At 38.6% G+C, this 22,210-nt stretch overlaps 1 protein-coding gene and 1 non-coding gene across 27 annotated transcripts in view; one reads left to right on the top strand and one right to left on the bottom strand.

Moving 5' to 3' along the window:
* MBD5 (methyl-CpG binding domain protein 5) overlaps positions 1-22,210 on the bottom strand; it is a 482,676-nt gene that overhangs the window by 242,036 nt on the left and 218,430 nt on the right. The gene's annotated exons all lie outside the window — the stretch shown is intronic.
* LOC118155141 (small nucleolar RNA SNORA48) lies at positions 11,656-11,790 on the top strand. The gene has a single exon (XR_004745363.1). It is a non-coding gene; the product is annotated as a small nucleolar RNA SNORA48 (small nucleolar RNA).

Genomic DNA, 22,210 nt, shown 5'->3' on the forward strand with positions numbered 1-22,210 from the left:
ACTCATGTTGCCATTTACATTATAAAGTTGTCTTAAATTTTCTGTCATTTTGATGTTATAAAATGATTATTTTTTCAATTGTATTGCTATAATTAAAATACCTTTATTACAAAAAAAAGAAAAATATAAAATCAGAAAATATTACTTTCAAATAAAAATTAACAAATTTGTAACAAGCAATAAATGCTGTAAGCAGCAAATACATGATTTTAGAAGACTGTTTCGAGAAATTATTTTAGAACTCATGTTAAAATAATAAAGAAAGAAGGGCCAAGAAAAAAAGTGATGTCCAGGCTGTGATGGTTAACTTTATACATCAACCTAGCTAGGCTATGGTATACAGTTCCTGGCTCAAGCACCAGTTTAGATGTTGCTGTGAAAGTAAATTTTAGATGTGATTAAAGTTTAGATCAGTATACTCTGAGTAAAGCATATTACTCCCATAAAGTGTACAAGCCTCATCCAATCACTTGAAGTCTTTAGAGAAAAGAGTGAGGTCTCCTGTGAAGAAATTCTCCCTAGACTGCTTTGGGTTACAAGACTTTAATATCCCCTTCTGGCCCGGTGATGTGGCTCATGCCTGTAATCTCAGTACTTTGGGAGGCCAGGGAGGGCAGATCACCTGAAGTCGGGAGTTTGAGACCAGTGTGACCAACATGGAGAAACCCTGTCTCTACTAAAAATACAAAATTTTCTGAGCATGATGGCGCATGCCTATAATTCCACTTACTCAGGAGGCTGAGGCAGGACAATCATTTGAACCAGGAGGTGGAGGTTGCAGTGAGCCAAGATCGCGCCATTGTACTCCAGCCTGGGCAACAAGAGCGAAATTCTGTCTCAAAAAAAAAAAAAAAAAAAAAAAAAATCCCCTCTTGCAGAAATTTCCAGCCTGCACACTTGCCCACTCCACAATCACATAAGACAAGTCTTTAAAATAAATCTCTCTCTCTATATATATCTCACTACTTCTGTTTCTCTGGAGAACTCTGATTAATAGAGAGACAAATCCAGGAGTCCAATAATAAAAATATGAATAGGTGAGAAGATGATGGAAAGGAAGCAACAATCAAAGAAATAATACTGGAAATTTTCCTGAAATAAAGAAAAATATAAATTTTTATACTCAAAGGTTATAGTCAAATGCAGTCAAAAAAGAATATCTAGTGATGCTTATGAATTTAAAGAATAAAGGAAAACAAAAATCTTCTATGAGTTGCATAAGAAAACACATTATCTAAAACAAAAATTGATCAGATCAACATCCGACTTCTCTCACACGGCCATATGTAAGAAAACAGGCTAAATATGGTGGCTCACACCTGCAATCCCAGTACTTTGGGAGGCCAAGGCAGGCAGATCACCTGAGGTCAGGAGTTTGAGACCAGCCTGGGCAAGATGGTGAAACCCCGTCTCTACTAAAAATACAAAAATTAGCCAGGTGTAGTGGGGCGGGGGGCGCTTGTAATTCCACTACTCAGGAGGCTGAGGCAGGAGAACTGCTTGAACCTGGGATGTGGAGGGTGCAGTGAGCTGATATCGCACCATTGAACTCCAGCCTCAGCAACAAGAGTGAAACTCTGTCTCAAAATAAATAAATAAATAAACATACTCAATTAATTTTTAAGTGTAAAAGGTTTTTACAACAGAATTCTAAACCCAGCCTAGCTTTATCATTCATTTCCAAAGATACTATTTCACAGTCATGCAAGAACCCAGAAATATTTACCATCCTTCTTAAAAAATTAGGACTTTAAGAAATGCAAAATATTTTGACTATGAATGAGTATTAGCAACTAAATCAGTAACATTTTGGGTTATGCCTAAATTCAAATAATCATTTAACAAAATTTACATAGTGTAAAAAAAAAGCAACATTAAAGTAAAAAGTCGAGATTATTTCAACAAAAAAATGTTGTATGTATGGTGGTGTGGGGGGTGAGGCTAAGAATAGGAGAAAGTAAAATCATGTTAAATGTCTCATTGTACACATGGGAAAGTATTAGACAATTTTACTCATGACACTGAAGAGAAATGAAGCACTAGTAAAATAAGAATATGACATAAAACTTCCAAATGAGAACTAGAATAAAAAAGATTAAGAAAAACCTGATGGGTATAGCAGAACAAAGGAATAGAAAAAATAGCAAAGAAGTATTATCTAGCATTGATAAGTACAAATGATGAAAGTGGACTTCACCTATCAATAAGGGACACGGGCAAAGCCAAGCATTCTCACTTTCCAGTACGTGTATTGTTATTGCCCAACGAGGTTCTTCCCTGCTGCCCAAAAATGCCAACATAATGAGAACAGCGGAAGTGTTGCAGCAGAGACAGAGTTCAATTATTATAAGGCAGTCTAGTGGCAGGACAGGAGATAATTCTCAAGTCTGCCTCCTGGGAGAAATTGGTGGCTAGAGTTTTTCAAGGAATTTGGTGGGTAGAAGGCTAGAGAATGTGGAATGCTGATTGGTTTGGTTGGGGATGAAATCATAGGGGGTCGAAGCTGTCTTCTGGCACTGTCTCTATTCCTGAGGGTGATGGCGTCACAATCTGCTGAGTCAGTTTCTTGGTATGGGTTACTACTGGTTAGGGTGGTCCCAGCTCGCCCATCAGAATGCAAGGTCTGAAAAATAACTCAAACACGAGTCTTAAGTTTTACCATAATGATGTCATATACAGGAGCAACTGGGGAGTTACGAATCTTGTGACCACCAATACGTGACCCTTGAACCATAATTTTAACTGTGTGGCCAATTTGTTAATGTTACAAGTGCCGTTTCAATCCCCAAGCAAGGTGGAGGTTAGCGTTAGGGAGGGACTGTTAGTCATCTTTGTTTTAAAGTTAAACTTTAAACTAAATTCCTTCCATAGTTTGACTGATGCACAAGATGCAACCTCACAAGATGCCTTTGCATCTTGTGAGGTTGGAAGCATGATGGAGTCAGCCCTGTCAGATTTCTCTCACTGTCATAATTTTTGCAAAGGTAATTTCAGCAAAAGATGAGATAATAGACAAAGAGAAATGTTTTCTAAAAAGAAGTGTAAAAAACTAGCATAAAATGAGAACAAATAGGTTTTTTTTCTTACAATAATAGTGAGATCATTCTGTTCTTTGTCTGAAATATATGACTTTTAGCCTTGTCTAGAAAACAAAATATAATTTTACATTGCTTAAATAACTTACACCTTAGCAATTTCTAGGCAAAGGTTAAAATTAAAGGAAAACACAAAGATATGTAAAGATATATCAGGCAAATGCAAACATAAAAAGCACAGACAACAAAAAAGTAAAAATAGAAAAATGGAATTATATCAAACTAAAAAGCACTTCTGTACAGCAAAAGAAACAATCAATAAAGAGACAACCTATAGAATGGAAGAAAATATATGTGAACCATATAATTGATAAGGAGTTAATATCTAAAATATATACAGAACACAAACAACTCAATAAGAGGCAAACAAATAACTCAATTAAAAAGTGTGCAAAGGACCCAATAGACATTTTTCAAAAGAAGACATACAACAGAGAATAGGTATATGGAAAAATGCTCAACATCACTAATCATCAAAGAAATGCAAATTAAAGCCACAATGAAGAATCACTGTACACTTGTTAGAATAGCTATTACAAAAAAAAAAGGTAAGTATTGGCAAGGATGTGGAGAAATGAGAACCCTTGTACACTGTAAGTAGGAATGTGAATTGGTATACTCATTATGGAAAATAGTATGGAAGTTCCTCAAAAAACTTAAAAACAGAACTAGCACATGATCCCACTAGTGGGTATTATTCAGAGGAAATGAAATAAGTCTTTCAAAGATATATCTGCATTCACTATAGCATTATACAACTAATAGCCAAGATATGGAATCAACTCAGTGTCCATCAACAGATGAACAGGTAAAGAAAACATGGTGTATCAACACATAAGACACTACTACTCTGCCTTAAAATGAAGGAAATACTGTTATTTGTGAAAACATGGATGAACCTGGAGGACTTATGTTAAGTGAAATAAGCTAGGCACAAAAAGACAAATACTGCATTATCTTATTAACATGTGGAATCTAAAAAGTCAAACTCATAGATGCAGAGAATAGAATGTGGTTACCACAGAGAGGAGGGGAGGAGGAGATGGGGGAGATGCTGGTCAACGGGTACAGAATTTCAGCTGGTCAGAAGAAATAAGTTCAAGGGACCTATTTTATAATACGGCAACTGTGGTTAATACAAATGTATTGTGTACTTGACAACTGCTGAGTAGATATTAAGTGTTCTCATCACAAAAAATGGTAAAAATGGAAGTAATGCATATGCTAATTAGCTTGATTTAGCCACTTCACAATGTATACATATTTCAGAACCTCATGTTTACACAATAAATATATACAATTTTTCTTTGTCAATTAAAAAAGTAGGAATAACAAGAAGCAAAGTGGAAACATCAATAGCATACTGATGGAAATTAAAGCAAAATGTATTATATAGACAAAATGAATTATTTTAAACTGATTATAAAGTATAGATCCACAATAAGGATATGTACTTTATGAACTTCCATGCTAGAAATAACATAGTGCTGAAATATGAAACAAAAGCTATTTGAAATTCAAGGAGAGCACAAAAAGATAGAAATAATTGTTTTGGGAAAATAGCTTCTTTCGAAAAGTCATTTACAAATCAAACATTCAAAAGTAAATTAAAGAATTAACCAATATAACAGATGTACCTAACCGTGTATACAACAGAGAACGTAATTCTCTTCAAATGTCCACAGAATGTTTACCGATATTGATTGTATTCTGTAATACAAAGAAAACGTCACTGAACTTCAAAAATTAAAAATTTTATAGGCCAGCCACTAATTATAGGATAATAAAACTAGAAACAACTGACTAAAGATAAAGAGCATAAATAAAATTACCTAGAGCCTAAAAATCATTCTCCAAAGAGGAAACTGAAACATCAGTTACAGACTCCACATCTTAATAAAAATAAAGGCAGCAAAAGCTCTTAAGATGGGTCTTTGTTATGGGAGTGAGAGATGAGATACGAGGCTGAGCTCATATTCCTGTATTTTCTCTCTTGAGATCTCCTTAAAATACTAGTAAATAAATACAGTTTTAAAGAGAAAAAAAATAAGAAAAAGGAATAAAGGGCTATCTGTCAGTGGAAAAGAAAATTGAACAATTTCAGAAAGAAGGAAATAGAAGGAGTGGTGAGTGATAAAGATCAGTAGAGGAAGGGATGAAAAGTGAGGAGTGGGGCAACCTGCTGTAGGAATCCTAGACAGGCAGGGAAATTGGAAACACAAAATACAATGAACTTTAGTAGAGACCTGTGAGGCTGAAAACAAAAAAATAATTGAAAATCAGAAGGCAAAGTTGTGGAGTCAAGTGCGGCGGCTCACACCTGTAATGCCAGCACTTTGAAAGGCCAAGGCAGGAGGATCATTTGAGGCCAGGAGTTTGAGACCAGCCTGGGCAATATACCAAGACCCAACCTCTACAAAAAATGAAAAAAATGACCTGCGTGTGGTAGTGTGCACCTACGGTCCCAGCTATATTTAGCTGAGGTGTGAGGATCACTTTGGTGTGGAACTTCAAGGCTGCAATGAACTATGATTGCAGCACTGCACTCCAGCCTGAGCAACAGAGCAAGACCCTGTCTCAAAAATAGAGAAAAGAAGACAAAGTGTTAAGTTTCCCAACTACTATTTGTCACCCCAAAATGTTCAGCAAACAGGCAATTTCCACCCTTACTCCAAGCAAAAGTAATGGAGGTTTCTGGGCCAGGCACGGAGGTTCATGCCTGTAATCCCAGCACTTTGGGAGGCCAATGAGGGAGGATCATTTGAGGTGAGGAGTTCAAAACCAGCCTGGCCACCATGATGAAACCTGTCTCTACTAAAAACACAAAACTTAGCTGGGTGAGGTGGTGCACATCTGTAATTTCAGCTATTTGGGAGGCTGAGGCAGGAGAATCTCTTGAACCCTGGAAGTGGAGGTTGCAGTGAGCCGAGATTGAGACACTGAACTCCAGTCGGGGCAACAGAGTTAGACTCTGTGACAAAAAAAAAAAAGAAAGAAAAGAAAAGAAGTAATGGAGGTTTCTTCTCCAAAATACTGAACACAATTTTACTGAGAACCAGGACAGCTAGAATAAGAGGCAATGCTCTCCATCAGAGACATCAGCATTTTGGTATTTAGGGGTTGCAAACTATAAGGCTACCATCATGTATACCTCTTCCAAGACAAGCCAGCCAATACACTAGTCTGTTCACGCACATAGGAATCAGAGCTTTTCTATAACTTTAATTAAAAAGTAAACAGGTGTCAGACATGTGAATCACATCTACCGCGATGAAGAGAAAAAGAAAGACAACAAATGGGAACAGGATATTAACCACTGAGAAAAGGGAGAATATTTATAAAACATAAAAATAACTTCGGAAAACTTCTGATACACTGCATCCATAAACAAGAGGAGGATATCTTAAAGAAAGTATAAGTGTGAAATATGAAAGAGGTCTTGGAAATTAAATATGTGATTGCTACATTCAATAGGTGATTTGGAAAACTAATTTGAGAAAAATCTTCAGTAAGTAGAATATAAAGCACTAGCTGGGTAAAATATGAGAAAGTTAAGAGTTACAGAAGCTTGATTCTAAAGGGTTGACATTCAACTAAAAGGAATCCCAGAATGAGAATATATAGGGAAATATAGATGTAAAAATAATTATAGATATAATAGAAGATAATATTTTGGAGATAAAAAAGGATTTAAGATAAGACTTAAGACTGAAAGTCCTTGTATTCCAAGTATACTACATTTTAAGAAACTCAAAAACTCACAACTAGATATAGCTTATAAAATTTTGGACCACTAGATAAGGTGATCTTAAAGGCTTCCAGAAAGAAGTCACATATCAATCGTGATCAATATCGCTGTAGGAAATGAAACAATGTCTCAAAAGTTGTGAGAAAGATGATTTTGAATTCATATATAGTAAAAGCAGTTCTCAAACATAAAAGTAAAATAAACATTTTTTAGAAATACAAGGACTTAAAAGTTTATCTCCTATATATCCTTTAATACATGTATTAAAGAAGAAATCAATAATAAATTACAGGCTATTTAGGATTGATCTGAGAAGAAAACTTGGAGCTTTAAACCTATTTATTAAAAAATAAATAAAGTCTGAAATATATAAACCAAGCACTGAATTCAAGAAAACTGAAAAAAAGGAAAATATAAACCCGAAGAAACAGAAAAAAATAAGAGATGAAACAAAAACAAGAAAGGTAGACTTGGATAACCACAACAAAAGCTGCTCCCTTTTAAAGACCAATACAACAGATGGTTCTAGTGATACTTCAATACTTTCAATGATCTTAGAAAAAGAAGGAAAGTCTTTAATTTCATTTATCAAACTCGTACATGACAATGACAAGACAAAAAAAACTAAAAATGAATCTCACTTATTCATTCAGTAAATATTTACTGAGTGTCTATTCTATGCTAAGCATTGTATCAGGTATGAAGGATACATAAAAACAAGTAAATAAAAATAGAAATCTCCACTCACCTCTATGGAGATTAGATTTTAAAAGTAAGCAAATCAAATACATGGTGAAATAGAGTTTAAAAGGAGAATATGAAATGTCTATGTTGGGAAATTTAATAAAATATATTATTACAATAGGTTAAAAAACGAAATGACTGTCACTATAAATGACTCAAGTTATTTGATGATGTTCAATATCCACTTCTATTTAAAATATTCTTAGCAAATTAAAAACTGTACATGGTACATTTATTTAACATTATTCTGTAAGAATTAGTCAAAATAACCCGATAAGAACATGATATATATAAATAATGGCAAAGATTTAGAATTACCATTCACTACTAATAATAAAATAATCAACATAAGAAAACTAAGTCTACCAACTAAATCAATAAAACGGTTCAGAAAGATGAGCTGTTAAAAAATAAATATACAATAAAAATAAAAAGGAGAGCTTCATATAAATTGAAAAATCACATAAAGTCAAACAGAAAGAAAAGAGAAGGGGATGATGTGGTTCAAGCCTGTAATCCCAGAAATTTGGGAGGCCTAGATGGGGGAATTGCTTGAGATTAGGAATTCAGAGCAAGCCTGGGGGCAGTTTAGGGAGACCAGGCTGTACCAAAACTGAAACAAAACAAACAGAAGGAAGGGAGCACTCATCCCAGCTGATTCCAGCACTTTGTAAGGCCAAGGTGGGCAGATCCCTTGAGCCTCAGTTTGTGATCAGCCTGGGCAATATGGTGAAATTGCAGCTCTACAAAAAAATACAAAAATTAGCTAGAATTGGTGATGCATGCCTATGGTCCCAACTACTCAGGAGGCCTGGTGGGAGAACTGATTGAGCCTGGAAGGCAGAGGTCAAAGTGAGATAAGATCACACCACTGCACTACAGCCTGGGTGAAAAGTGAAAACCTGTCTCAAAAAAAAAAAAAGAGAGAGAGAAGAAAAACATAGTTCACAATAGCAACACAAAATATATAGACATGGAATAAATAAAACAAAAGATGTATTATAAGAATAAATGGGAATAGGATGGGGTGATAGGTTCTTCTGCAGGATAGGTAATTGATATGGAAAAATAAAATTAAATACCTACCCCAAGTCATACATAAAACAAACCCAGGTGGATTAAAGACCAACACATAAAAGCAAACAAGCATAAAATTTTAAAAAGTTAAAGAACACTATATACTATTAAAAAATAACGTATATTGAGTAAAAATATAAAAATATCCTTTCATATGAACATATTGATTTCAGAATAATGGTTATCTCTGGAGAGGGAGGGAAGGAGAAGGAATGGAGATTGGCTTCAGCTTCGTCAGTAATATATCATTTCTTTTAAAAAATGGGAGAGAAATCAGAATTAATGTGATGTGATTTGATTAAAAATTACTAATGTCATTATTTCCTGTACTTTTTAATAAGTTCAAAATACTTCATAGGGAAAAGTAAAATTAGAAAAATGTAAACATCTTTAATCCTTCTAATCTTTATTTGGGCTGACACTAGATTGTGAGATTAGTACTAATTTTATCCCAATTGTCACAACTCTGTTGAACAATTCATCTTTTCTCTATTTTAATTTGAAATGCCACCTAAAACAAACTGCAAATTTCTATATACCCAGGTCTATTTCTATCTTTTCTATTCTTTTATTTTTTTAATCTGTCTACTGTGGTCTCAAAACCCCTTATAATACATTTTTAAATGGATAGATGTCAAAGCCTGCATTACTCTTCTCTCTACTCACACCCTTCATCACCTCTCAAATCAACATTAGCCTGGTACCTCCTGCATGTTTTTTGTTCTTTATGGCATTCACAGTAAATGTTAGAAGATCTTCAATGATTCCTGATAAAGCTTTGTTTCATTCTTTGCTGTATCCCAACAGCCTCCACAGAGTGTGACATACAGTGATCACTGAATAAGTATCTGTTCCTCTGCTTTTCTTTTAATCAACAAAACAAAACATCTGAAAACCTAGGATTATATTATGTTTACAGATTAATGTGGAAGAAATTTGCATTTTATTGTGTTAGTCTTACCAATATCTATCTATTTGTTTAAATGTCTCTCAGCAAAGTTTTATAGTTTTCTTCAGATAAATTGTTTATAAAGTGCTTGTTAGATTTCTCCTTGTTATTTTACAGTTTTTGTTATTATTACTGGTAACCTTTTTATTTTTATTAATTGATTATTGATAGGAAAGTGACATTTTACAAGTTGATTTTTACTCCATCATATTTGCAGACATTTTCTATTAATTCTATATAGGTAATAGTAACATATGCAAATAATGACAGTTACATCTTGCTAGTCACCCTTTATATTTCTCTTCTTTCTCTTTTTCTTACTGCATTGGGTAGAACTTCTAGTATAATGTTGAAAAGTTTGTGTGGTAACAGGCAAACTTTTCTTTCATACTTTAAAGTGGAATGCTTGCTATTTTGAAAATATTTTGCTTTTTATTTTTTGTAAATACATTTTTATCATATTAATAAATTATTCTTCTATTCCTAAAGTGCTAGTAGTTTTTCTTGTGATTATTGTTCAATTTTATGGAATGTTTTTAATGTATCTGTTGTGATGACCATATGGTTTTTCTCCTTTAATTTATTCAGTGTTATAGATTACACTGATTTAAAAAAAATTGAACCATTTTTGAATTCTTCAAATAAAGCCTATGTGGTCAGGAGGTTGAACACAAACTAACTCACTTTGATTTATCAATATTTTATTTAGGGTTTCTGCATCAAAATTTCCATGTGAGACTGTCCTATAATTTTTCTTTCTTGTATGATCTTTGCCTGATTTAGATATTAAAATCAAAAGAGAAGCTTTTCCTATTTTCTTGAAACACTTCTCTCCCTTCCTAATCGAAGTTGCCATTTGAATTATCCTCTTAATCATCCCTTTCTTTTCAAATTTATTTAAGAATTTATTTTTTTCTCTTTTCTGAACTTTGTTCTTTCTCCCCAGTCTGCCACCTCACATACTCCCTAGAATGTAAGCTCCACAAAAGCAAGCTGCTTCTCTGTCTCCAGAAATGAGGTCTGTGTCAAGCATATAGCAGAGTCTCAAAAATACTTATTGAACAAATAAAAGAAATGAAATCTGACTTTTCATCTATCAAATTAGCAATACAAAAACTTGTCATACCCATATTGCAAAGTGCACATTATATGCATATATTTATATAATGTTTTGAAAAAGTAAATTCAAGGTAAGAACTAAAAGCCTTAAAAATGTGTTATCTTTTGATGAAGAAAGTGCACTTCTAGCAATTTGTTTTTCTGAAGTAATTCAATAATGTAAAACGGCTATGAAAAATATTTTTTATCAAACACTGTTTACGACAAAAAACTAAATAAGCTAACTGTTCAATAATTGTGATTTTTGAACAAATTATGATACACCCATAGAATAGAATAAATAGTGTGCACTTCTAAAATTGCCATAGAAAGATGTTTAGAATATATTGTGAATTTTAAAAAAACTGTCCTAATATAATATATACTATCATCCTATTTTGGCTAAGCTTCAAAGGACCCACTGATTCTCTTGCTAGAGGCTAACACAGTTGGGGATGTTAGGTTGAAGCTAGTGGTCATTTACCATTCCCAAAATCCTAGGGCCCTTAAGAATGATGCTAAATCTACTCTGCCTGTGCTCTATAAATGGAATAACAAAGCCTAGAGGACAGCACATCTGTTTGCAGCATGATTTGTTGACTATTTTAAGCTCATGGTTGAGAGACCTACTGCTCAGAAAAAAATACTCCTTTCAAAATATTACTGATCATTGACAGTGCACCTAGTCATCTAAGGGCTGCAATGGAGACGTACAAAGAGATTAGTGTTGTTTCCTTGCCTGCCAGCACAATATCCATTCTGTAGCCATGGATCGTCTTTCACCTTGAAAATCCATCAACTTTAAAGTCTTTTTAAATTTAGAAATACATTTGGTAAGGCTATACCTTCCATATATACAGTGTTTTCTTGATGCATCTGGGCAAAGTAAATGGAAAACCTTCTGGAAAGGATTTACCATTCTAGGTGCCATTAGGAATATTCATTCCCTCTGACCTCGGTAGAGCAGCCTCTGCTTGTTGGTGCCCATCACATAACAGCCAGAGATACAGCAATCCCTTGTTTATCCTGGCTTGGCTTTTGGTCTGTGCCCATACCTCCTTCATATGTGGAAAATATGGTGGCAGGAGCAAAGAATATTCTTGATTCATGAGAAGAGGTCAAAATATCAGCATTTACAGGAATTTGGAAATAGTGAATTCCAATCCTCATGGATGACTTTGATGGGTTCAAGACTTCACTGGAGGAAGTATCACAGATGTTGTGGAAAGAGCAAGAGACCTATAATTAGAAGTGGAACCTGCAGATGTGACTGAATTGCTGCAATGTCATGATAAAACTTGAACAGATGAGCAGCTGCATCTTATGGCTGAATAAAAGTGGCTTCTGGAGAAGGAATCTACTCCTGAAGATGCTGTGAAGATTGTTGAAATGACAACAAAATATTTAGAATATTAAGAAACTTAGTAGATAAAGCAGCAGCAGGGTTTGAGAGAATAGATTCCAATTTTTAAAGTAGTTCTACTGTGAGTAAACTTCTATTAAACAGCATCATATGCTAAAGAAATCTTACATGAAAGGAGGAGTTGATCAATGTGGCAAACTTCATTGTCTTATTTTAAAGAATTGCCACAGAAAACCCAATATTCAGCAACCACTACCCTGACCAGTCAGCAGATGTTGACATTGAGGCTAGACCCTTCACTAGCAAAAAGATTATTACTTGCTGAAGGCTCAGGTGATCATTAACTTTTTGTTGTTGTTGTTAGCAATAAACTATTTTTAAATCGAGGTATTTCCATAGCTGTGAGGGAAATGGTTGTGCTTTAGTCAGGAGTAGGCTGAGGTGGCCTTCTGGTGCAGCATGACTCAGTGGGTTTGAAGTGCAAGCACATAACCCTGTACATTATATAACCACACCATGTGAGGAGCATTAGATGATGCCCTATGAGAGCTCATGCTTAGCTCGGAGACACTATTGTCTGTAAAAGGTATAATTATTACCCTGCTAATGCTGCACATATGGCTCATTCACACCCAGAAAGAGTAAAGCCACGTTGAAACTGTCTATGATTTCTCGAGTGTTTTTCCATCTATCCCCCCACTCACCCACCACTCCCCTTGGACCTCAGTTAGAACCTAACAATTGGCATCACAAACAGGATCCTGAGGTGAGTGAGCCTTTGGTTCCTACTGATTTTGGGTCAGCCATGTGGCCGCAACATGGATTGTGGTACCCAGTGGCAGCTGTGCCAGTTGGATGGGCTGTGATGGAAACTTGGATGGAGGTAAATGGGTCCCTAGCAAGAATGAAGAAGATGCTGAAGCAGCTGGAAGCACAGAGGACTGATGAATGAGTCTTTGCTGGCAGAGCTGGATGGGCATATTTGACTGCACTACGAGAACTACACATCCAGTCCCTGAGGGATGCAGTATACCAGATTCAGGTGAGCAAGCGGTTGGCACAAGAGCAAGGTGACCACACACTGATTGAGTGGCTATGGGCAGCCATACAGACTGTGTGGAATGATGCTGTTGAAATACCCGAAACTGAGTAAATGGCAGTCATATGCTGATTTGGTGCAAATCATCTGGGAGATGGGTATGTGGCAGGCTGTGTTTGACCTGAATACCCAGAGACCAGATAATGAACATTTCACCTCCACGTGAGGAGTTTCATGTTGGGTTTTGCACTCCTGAGTGCCTTTGGCTCCCCAGCTGCTGTCCCCACCCTGTATGTAGGGTGACAAATACATGAAGTGATCACTGCAATAGTGGTTCTAGGGGAAGCAGAAGGCCATTGGCAGGACTGAGGGGTCTGTGCCATAAAGAAGGGGAAGATGCCCCACCCATAGGGGGCCCCTAATGAGGGAAAAGGAGGCCCCAACGAGTGATATGCTTGTGGATGTGGATAGATTTGATTTGGCTGGGGTTGACCAAGAGAAAATAAGCACCCCAGTGAAGTAGTCTTAACTTTGCAGCAACGGTTGTCTCTGAGGCAGCAATTCCAGAAAATGCCCAAGGGGGAGAAGGACATTGCTGTGCCACCCAGTCCCACCTGGGTGCTTTAGCTCAAAGATTACTTGCTGCAGCAAGGTGGAAATGTACAGCCATTTCTGTCTGATTAAGGAACTGGCCAAGATGCCCAGCTTGGGGGGACACCAGATGACCAGAGGCCACATGTGGAATTAGTGATCCACTGGCTCCCCACCAATGTACAGTGGGTGCGGTGCTGGCACTGGTGGATACTGGTGCAGATTGCAGCCTTCTTTATGGGAACCCAAATAAGTTTCTGAGCAAATCTGCTTACTTTGATGGTTATGAAAGCCAGTCAGTGAAAGTGAAATCTGTATTTCTGCACCTTGGCATCAGTCATTTGGCTCCCTGTTAATATACTGTGTATGTTCTCCCATATCTGAATACATTCTGAGGGTGGACATTTTACATGGCCTGGCATTACAAACCACAGCCAGAAAATTCAGTCTTCGAGTGCATATGGTAAAGCTGGTGCTGCATGGACATATGCATCACCAGCCTCAGGTTTTGCCACAGTCCTGTCGGGTTACTTCCACTTATCAATACTGCTTGCTGGGTGGATATACAGAGATAACTGCGACAGTTAAAATGCTGGAAGAGGTGAAGAACTTTTGTGACACCCACAGCCCCTACAATTCTCCAGTGTGGCCAGTTAGAAAGCCTGATAGAAACTGGCGGATGATGGTGAACTATCAGGAACTGAATAAAGTAACACCCCCTTTGTATGCAGCTGTATCGCCAATCATGGATTTGATGGACCATTAGATGAAGGAAGTGGGACAGTACCACTATGTGGTGGACTTGGCCAATGCATTTTTCTCCATCGATATTGCTCCAGAGAGTCAGAAACAGTTTGCCTTCACATGGGATGGGCAACCAAGAACTTTTACAGCGTTGCTGCAGGGCTATGTGCATAGCCCCACCATATTTCATGGTCTAGTTGCCATGGATTTAGCTGCCTGGCAATGCCAAAAGGGGTCCACCTATTCCATTATATTGATGATATGTTAACTTCTGATTCTCTTTCAGATTTAGAAGTGGTGGCACCCCTCTTGTGGCAAACATTTGGCAGCATGCAAATGTGCTGTCAACAAATCCAAGGTCCCAGGGCCTGGATCATTTGCCAAATTCTTGGGAGTTATCTGGTCAGGTAAGCCAAAGGCCATCCCAGGGGCTATCATTGAAAAAGATTTCAAATTGAGAAGATATCATTGCCCCATTTAGCCAAATGATTAAACCGTTGCATCAGTTAACAAAGAAGGGAGTTACCTGGAATTGGAACAATGCAGCTGAGACTGCTTTCCTGTCAGCCAAGTGGGCTATTCAGTAAGCACAAGCCCTATGGGTAGTTGGCCTATTTAAGCAGGATGTGCAGGTGACCACAGATGACCACAGATGGTTTTGGTTGGGGCCTGTGGCAGCACACAGCACTTGAGAACACCAGTAGGCTTTTGGTCCCAACTATGGAAGGAAGCTGAGCTCTGGCACTCCTTGATAGAGAAACAGGTAGCAGCTATATATGCCACCCTTCAGGCTTATGAGAGTGTGACAGGACAGGCTGTAGTCATCATGCAGATGACTTATCCAACAGCAGGATGGGTGTGTTCATGGGTAGTGATTCCCATGAACTCCCATGGACTGGGATGGTGCAGATATCCACTTTGGCAAAGTGGTGCCTACTTGCAGCAATGGATTATGCTAGTACAAGTTCCTTAGCAGCAGAGCTGCAAGAAGTCTTGGGACCTATAGTCCTAATGCAAGATCAGGCCTAATGAGACCTAAGGCCATGGGACCTGAGGTAACCCTAGACACTGAGCCTTCACCATTTAAGGGAGGGTATCCCCCCATTCCCAATAGGGTATGGTACACAGATGGGTCTAGCCAAGGTGATACAGCTGCTTGGACCGCTTTTGCAGTCCAACCTAGTACTGACACCATATGGTTTGAAACTGGGTGTGGACAAATTAGCCAATGGGCTGAACTTAGAGCAGTATGAATGGTGATGGCCAATGAGGTAACACTGATGGTAATCTGTAGTGACAGCTGGGTGGTCTATTATTGCTTAACTTTGTGGAAGATTGCTGGTCAGCCACCAACCCATTTGGGGTCAAGCCATGTGGCAAAACCTCTAGGAAATGGGTCATCAGAAACAGGTAACTATTTATCATGTGTCAGGCCACATGTCTTTGGCCACCCCCAGCAATAATAAGGCAGATGCCTTGGCCAAGGTCCAATGGTTAGAGTTGGCACCTACATGAGATGTGGCCTTATGGCTATGCCAGGAACTGGGACATGCAGGGGATGCAACAGGTCAATAAGCACTGGGGTCTGTCCCTGCCCACACAAGACATTTGGGAAGCTTGTCAGAAATTAGTGGCATGTGCTCAGGCATGCCCCAAATGGAGGGAGCTGCCCAGTGTTACACAACAAGTAACGACAGGGTGAGTGCCCTTGGTCAGGTGGCAAGTAGACTATATCAGGTTGCTGCCAAAGTCACAAGGGTATAGGTATGCACTATCAGATTTTGACACGGCCACAGGTTTGTTATTCGCCTACCTGTGGCTTACCTTTGCAGGGTGGCCGATCAACAGAATATAATCTGGGCCCAGCTCTGGCCATTGAGACTGATAAGGGAACATATTTCACTGAACAACGTGTACAACAATGGGCACAACAAATGGACAGAAAGTGGGGATTCCATGTGCCATACAACCTTCAAGCTGCAGGTATGACTGGGCAATATAACTGGCCCTTGAAGAATGGGTTATGCTTGCAGGTCACAGCCCTGTCTTTGTGGGGCTGGAGTTCCAGACTGAACCTAGTGCTTCAAACCTCAAATGAACAGTCATGGAAAGGTGGCCTGGCCCTGGAGGAGGCTTTGTTACAACAGGCTGCTGCCCCCATTCAGTTGCAGATACACATTAAGGATGACTTCCTCCAAGCAAGTATGGGGATGAATGGTACCCATGGTTGCCTCCCGCAATGTACCTGAAGGCAGGGAAACAAAAAGGCTGTGGCCATGGACCCTCCAAGCCCCGCAATGCCAGTGGTTGGCCATTTTAGCTCCCTGCAGGGAGATCCTGCAGTATGACTTGCATGTTACTCCTTGGGTGTTCAATACATGGCCCCCACGGTTGACTGCTCATAGGGGAATAGCCAAGGAAAGAACCCTCCTCTGGGGGACATATGCACTGTCTGGGTGGCTTCTTATGAGCTCCCCTGTGACTCTGGCACAGATACAGGACCCAAATGAACAATGGGAGCTGAGAAGATGTGATACTGTCACCCAGGGCAGCAGCCTTGGCAGCAGCATTGTTATCCAGGGATGAAAAGCTAGCCTCTATTTTCCCCAAGGGATGTGATCTACCTTTGTTAGTACCTGTGCCTGCCCTGTCATTTTGACCATAGGTTAACATGCTCCAATTGCATTGTGGACTGGGCCCACACCTACACAGAGAATGTTTCCCACTGTTGGTTCTGCACTGCCTTTCCAGAAGTAGCTAAAGAGGGCTTCACTTGGCACATGCATTCAGCATCTTCAGAGAACTGGACATGCCTGGGGATTTGGGAGTCTCATGGTCAATGCCTGGAATGTGATGCGGCAACCTTTGGGCAAAGGATGCTGCAAGACCCACAGCACACCTGCCCCCTGGCTGGCCCATAGTGTTTTATGATGGGTGGAGGTGGCTAGTGGAAGAACATGCAGTACACCCAGCCAAGGCACCATGGTGCATAGAGCAACATTGGGGTAACACCACTGTGTGGGATGGGTATCCATCACAGTCTGTGTAAACATAACATATGTCATCACACTGAATGTACGGTGGAACAAGTGGCCCCACCAACATTGGGCCCTGATTGATTTTGTACTCTACTGGGAGTTTATGGGTCTGTGGGGACACAGGGTGGCCTTACCTATCAGTGGACCAGACTGGACGTTGTACCTGGGGGTGGCCTTACATAGCCACCCCTGGTCTCCCCACATTACCCAGATGCCCGCATAGCTGGAAGGTGCTACGCTCTCAGTTTTTGCAAGCGTAATGAGCCCCTGGTGGTTCTACCCCTTGGCAATGACTATTCCTGGAATGGGTGTCATAACTGTAGAAGCACAAGTTACTATTCTTGTACAGCACACCACCAAGGCTCTGAATTACACCAAGTAGCCCTCCTCATGTTAATGGATGAGGTTGATCAAATCAGAAAGGTGGTCCTGCAAAATCAAATGGCCTTACACATAGGAAATGCTGCCCAGGAGGTACTTGTGCCCTTCTAGGAATACAATTTTTTACCTTTATCCCTGACAATTGGCAGAACATAACAACAGCCCTGCAAGGGGTCTCACAGGAGATTAACACAGTCAAGAGCCTTACTGACAATCCCCTGCAGAGATGGCGGGTATCTCTAGGCTCTGGCCTACCCTGGGCCCTAATAGTCATAAGTAGCATAGCTGGGATCCTAGTAGTGAACTATTGCTCTCTGTATTGTTGTTGTGAGTTATAGATTCAGGGCTCTGCCCTATGGGCAAATGTCCCTGCCCAGAGGATGCCTTTGGTCCTAGGGGTGGAGAGTAAAGGAAATGGCTGCACTTTGGTCAGGAGTAGGCTGGGGTAGCTGAAAGGTGCAGTATGACTCAGCAGGTTTGGAGTGCAGGCACACAACTCTGTACATTATGTAACCATGTCACGTGAGTCATATTAGGTGATCACCCAAATGAGTTTGTGCTTGGCTCCGAGCCACTATTGTCTGTAAAAGGTATAATTACTCTGCTAATGCTGTACATATGGCTTGCTCATTCCCAGAGAGAGAATAAAGACATGTTGAAACTGTCTATGATTCCGAGTGTTTTCCAGCTACCCGCCACTCGGCCACTGACTCTCCTCAGACCTCAGTTAGAACCTGACAATAGCTTTTAAAGATATGATGTGATTGTATACTTAATAGACTACAGTATAGTATAAAGGTAACTTTTATATACATTGGGAAAACAAAACAAATCCTATGGCTTACTTTATTGCAACACTTGCTTCACCAGGGTGGTCTGAAACCACCTACAGTATCTCTGAGGTATACCTATAAATGCTCCCAATTGCAACCAATATGCACTACATATCATAGCATTTTTCATATATAGTTACAACTGACTGCATTTCTGTCTCCATCACCACACTTGATGTTTTTGGATTGTAAGAGCTATATATTTCCCCAATTTTCTTTACAGTGAAATTTTATTGTATAAATAAATGAAAATCTACACATAAAGGTCTTTTCTCAATGCCTAGGAAAGAGTAGGTAGTCAATATATTTCAATTCTCTATCAATTTTCTCACTGTGGTGGGGATGATGGTATTATAACCTCCTAGTAGAGTTCCCTCTGCTTTTTATTTTGACCTTTAGCATGAAGTACCAGGCCATTAGGTGAGCCTTTTTACCTAGATCTAAGCCAATTTTTACTGCTGGGTTTCAGAACCCACAGCCCAATAATCTCCTCACAATAAGAGATTAAGTCCCTATTTCCATTTCTGGGAACTTTTAAAGGCTGAACACTAGAGAAAAATGTCAGTAACAATAGTTCAGGATATATTCTTCAGACACCACAATGCTATGATGACATGGGTAAATGTAATTCTTCCAATAAACATCATCATGGCTAGAGATTTGTTAAGTTTAAAATATTTTCCAGGCTGGGCATGGTAGCTCAGGCCTGCAATCTAGTACTTTGGGAGGCTGAGGCAGGCAAATCACTTGAGCTCAGGAGTCTGAGACCAGCCTTGCCAACATGGTGAGACACTGTCTCTACAAAACATACAAAAATTAGCTGGGCATTGTGGTACATGCCTGTAGTCCCAGCTATGTGGGAGGCTGAGGTAGGAGGATTACCCTAGCCTGGGAGATTGAGGCTGCAGTGAGGCACGATTGCACCACTGTACTCCGGCCTGGGAGACAGAGAGAGACTATGTTTTGGGGGAAAAAAAAAAAAGTTGAAGATCCACTAACTCACAGAAGTTTTCCATAAAGATATCTGGTATCTGGTATTTCCCACCTATTCATAACTAGAATATGAGTCTGTATCTTTCAGTGTTTCTTTTTTTCTTTTTGAGATGGGGGTCTCACCCTTTTGCCCAGGCTCAAGTGCAGTGGCATGATCTGGGTTCACTGCAACCTTAACTTCTCTGGGACCAGGTGATCCTCCCATCTCAGCCATCCCAGTAGATGGGACTACAGGTGTGCACCGCCATACCTGGCCTTTTTTTTTTTTTAAATTTTGTAAAGAGGGTGGTGTCTAGCTATGTTCAGGCTGGTCTTGAACTCCTGGGGCTCAAGCAATCGGCATACCTCACTCACCCAAAGTGCTGCGATTACAGGCATGAGCCACCGTGACCAGACAGTATTTCTTAATAAGGACACTTCAGATATTCTGAACACCAAAGTCTTTGTTACATGGAAGTATCCCCTGCTCCACTAGCAATTTTTATATTCCTGGATCCTCCTTGTAGCCCTCTCTCTCTCCAATCACTGTGGCAGCCAACAATGCCTCTACACATTTCCAAACTGTCTCTGGCAGCAGTGAGGTGCGGGAAAACAAAATTTACCATACTTGGCTGAGAATCATTTTGAGTTGGATTATTCATATAACTTCTAAAATGTACTCATTTATCTAATACAATTATTATTTTGCTGCTGATGTCTCACTCATGATAGCAAGGTAGGAAAGTTGCAAAGATTACTTCTTCCCCTCTCAAAAAGACCTGTCTTTTTGCATATACAGCAGTCAAATGCTAGAAAAGTCAACAATGTATTAATTGTTGACCATAGGTATATTTGCTAAATGTTATCTTTGAACCACTTTTACACACACAAAAATTTAAGCTAAACATGCAGAATTTGGAACACCTTAAAATGTGAAGGAATAATTTTGAAAAATAACAACTCTTCAAGAACTATGACCAAGAGGTATTTTAAATGAATGGAAATTATGTAAAATATATCCTTTGAATAAATTTGTGTTAGCCATTTTACTTTGGCTTACTAGGTATAAGTGACTGAGAACTTTATTTTTAATATTATGAATAGGTATTAAATACTTTCAAATACTTTTTTTCTCATTGTAAACCAAAATTATGAAAATGAAGACCAATCATGTTGTATTTTGATGGTATGAATGGTAAGTCACAGGCAAGCCCATAATACATGGGAATTTTTGCCTTTCTTATTATGACATTTAACCTCACTACAACAGGAAGAAAAATCAGCAAAATAAATGATTCAAGTACATCAAGTTATAAGGGCTTCTGAAGTACAGTATTTCTTGAGTCAAATGGAAATGTAAACAGTCCTTATTTAGACTGAAAATGTAACCTTTTTTTTGTTATCAAATAACTGCTCTGGGAGACTTCTTGCCTGTTCTGACGAGGTCAAGCACTCCTGCCTTTCCTCTTTGTACCCTTTTGCCTAAAACCCTTTTTTATTTTTAAAGAATATTTATTAAGTGTTTTTAGTACCTATAGCACTATACTACACACTCTGGATTTTGTCAGGGTGAAAAGCAAAAACAGCAAAAAAAAAATAATAATAAGACATATTTTTAAAAACCTCACTATTTTAAAAATAGTTTATTTTCCAGATAGCAAAATAAAGGTTTAAAAAGAACTAGAAGGCACAGGCACGCATGCTGCAAGTGATAAAGTGGCAAAGTAGGGTGTCAGAAAGAACACTAAACTTGAGTTAGAAAACTTGGGATCAGGCTCCTCTGAGTTAAATTGGGCATGGCATTTACATTTACTTTTTTTTAAAGTCCCAGCTTTCTTTTCTGTGAAATAAGAATAATAACATTTCTCTTAGAGTTGTTTTGAGAATTAACACGCTAGCTCTCTGAAAGCACCACCATAGTATAATGACTGGCACACAAAACTAGCCACTCATTAAATGTTTCTTTTCCATAAAGTCTGGAAATGAAAAACAAGGTGAGATTACTATCTGGTGAGGTTTTTCATCATGTTGCTTTAATTGGTCTAAATTTCATAACCTATATGAAGAAAAAGCCCTGAGCTTCAAGAGCAGAAATGCCCTAGTTGTCTTCAATTAAACCTGTTTCCACCAATCCATTCTCCACTTTCAGTACTTTTCAGTGGGGCCCAGTGATGAAAAAGGTTCAGGGGTACAAGTGCAGGTTTGTTACACAGGTACATTTGTGTCACAGGGGTTTATTTAATAGATAGATTATTGTGTCATCCAGGTACTAAGGTTAGTACCCAGGAGTTATTTTTTCTGATCTTCTCCCTCCTCCCAATCTCCACCATCAAGTAGGCCCCAATGAATGTTGTTACTCTCTTTGGGTCCACGAGTTCTCATCATTTAGTGCCCACTTATAAGTGAGAACATGTGGTATTTGGTTTTCTGTTCATGCGTTAGTTTGCTAAGGATAATGGCCCTAAGTTCCATCCATGTTCCCACAAAAGACATGATCTTGTTTGAAATGTTGTATCTTATGGATAGATATTAATTGTA

This window comes from Callithrix jacchus, chromosome 6 (assembly GCF_049354715.1).
Source record: "Callithrix jacchus isolate 240 chromosome 6, calJac240_pri, whole genome shotgun sequence".
Taxonomy (NCBI): domain Eukaryota; kingdom Metazoa; phylum Chordata; class Mammalia; order Primates; family Cebidae; genus Callithrix; species Callithrix jacchus.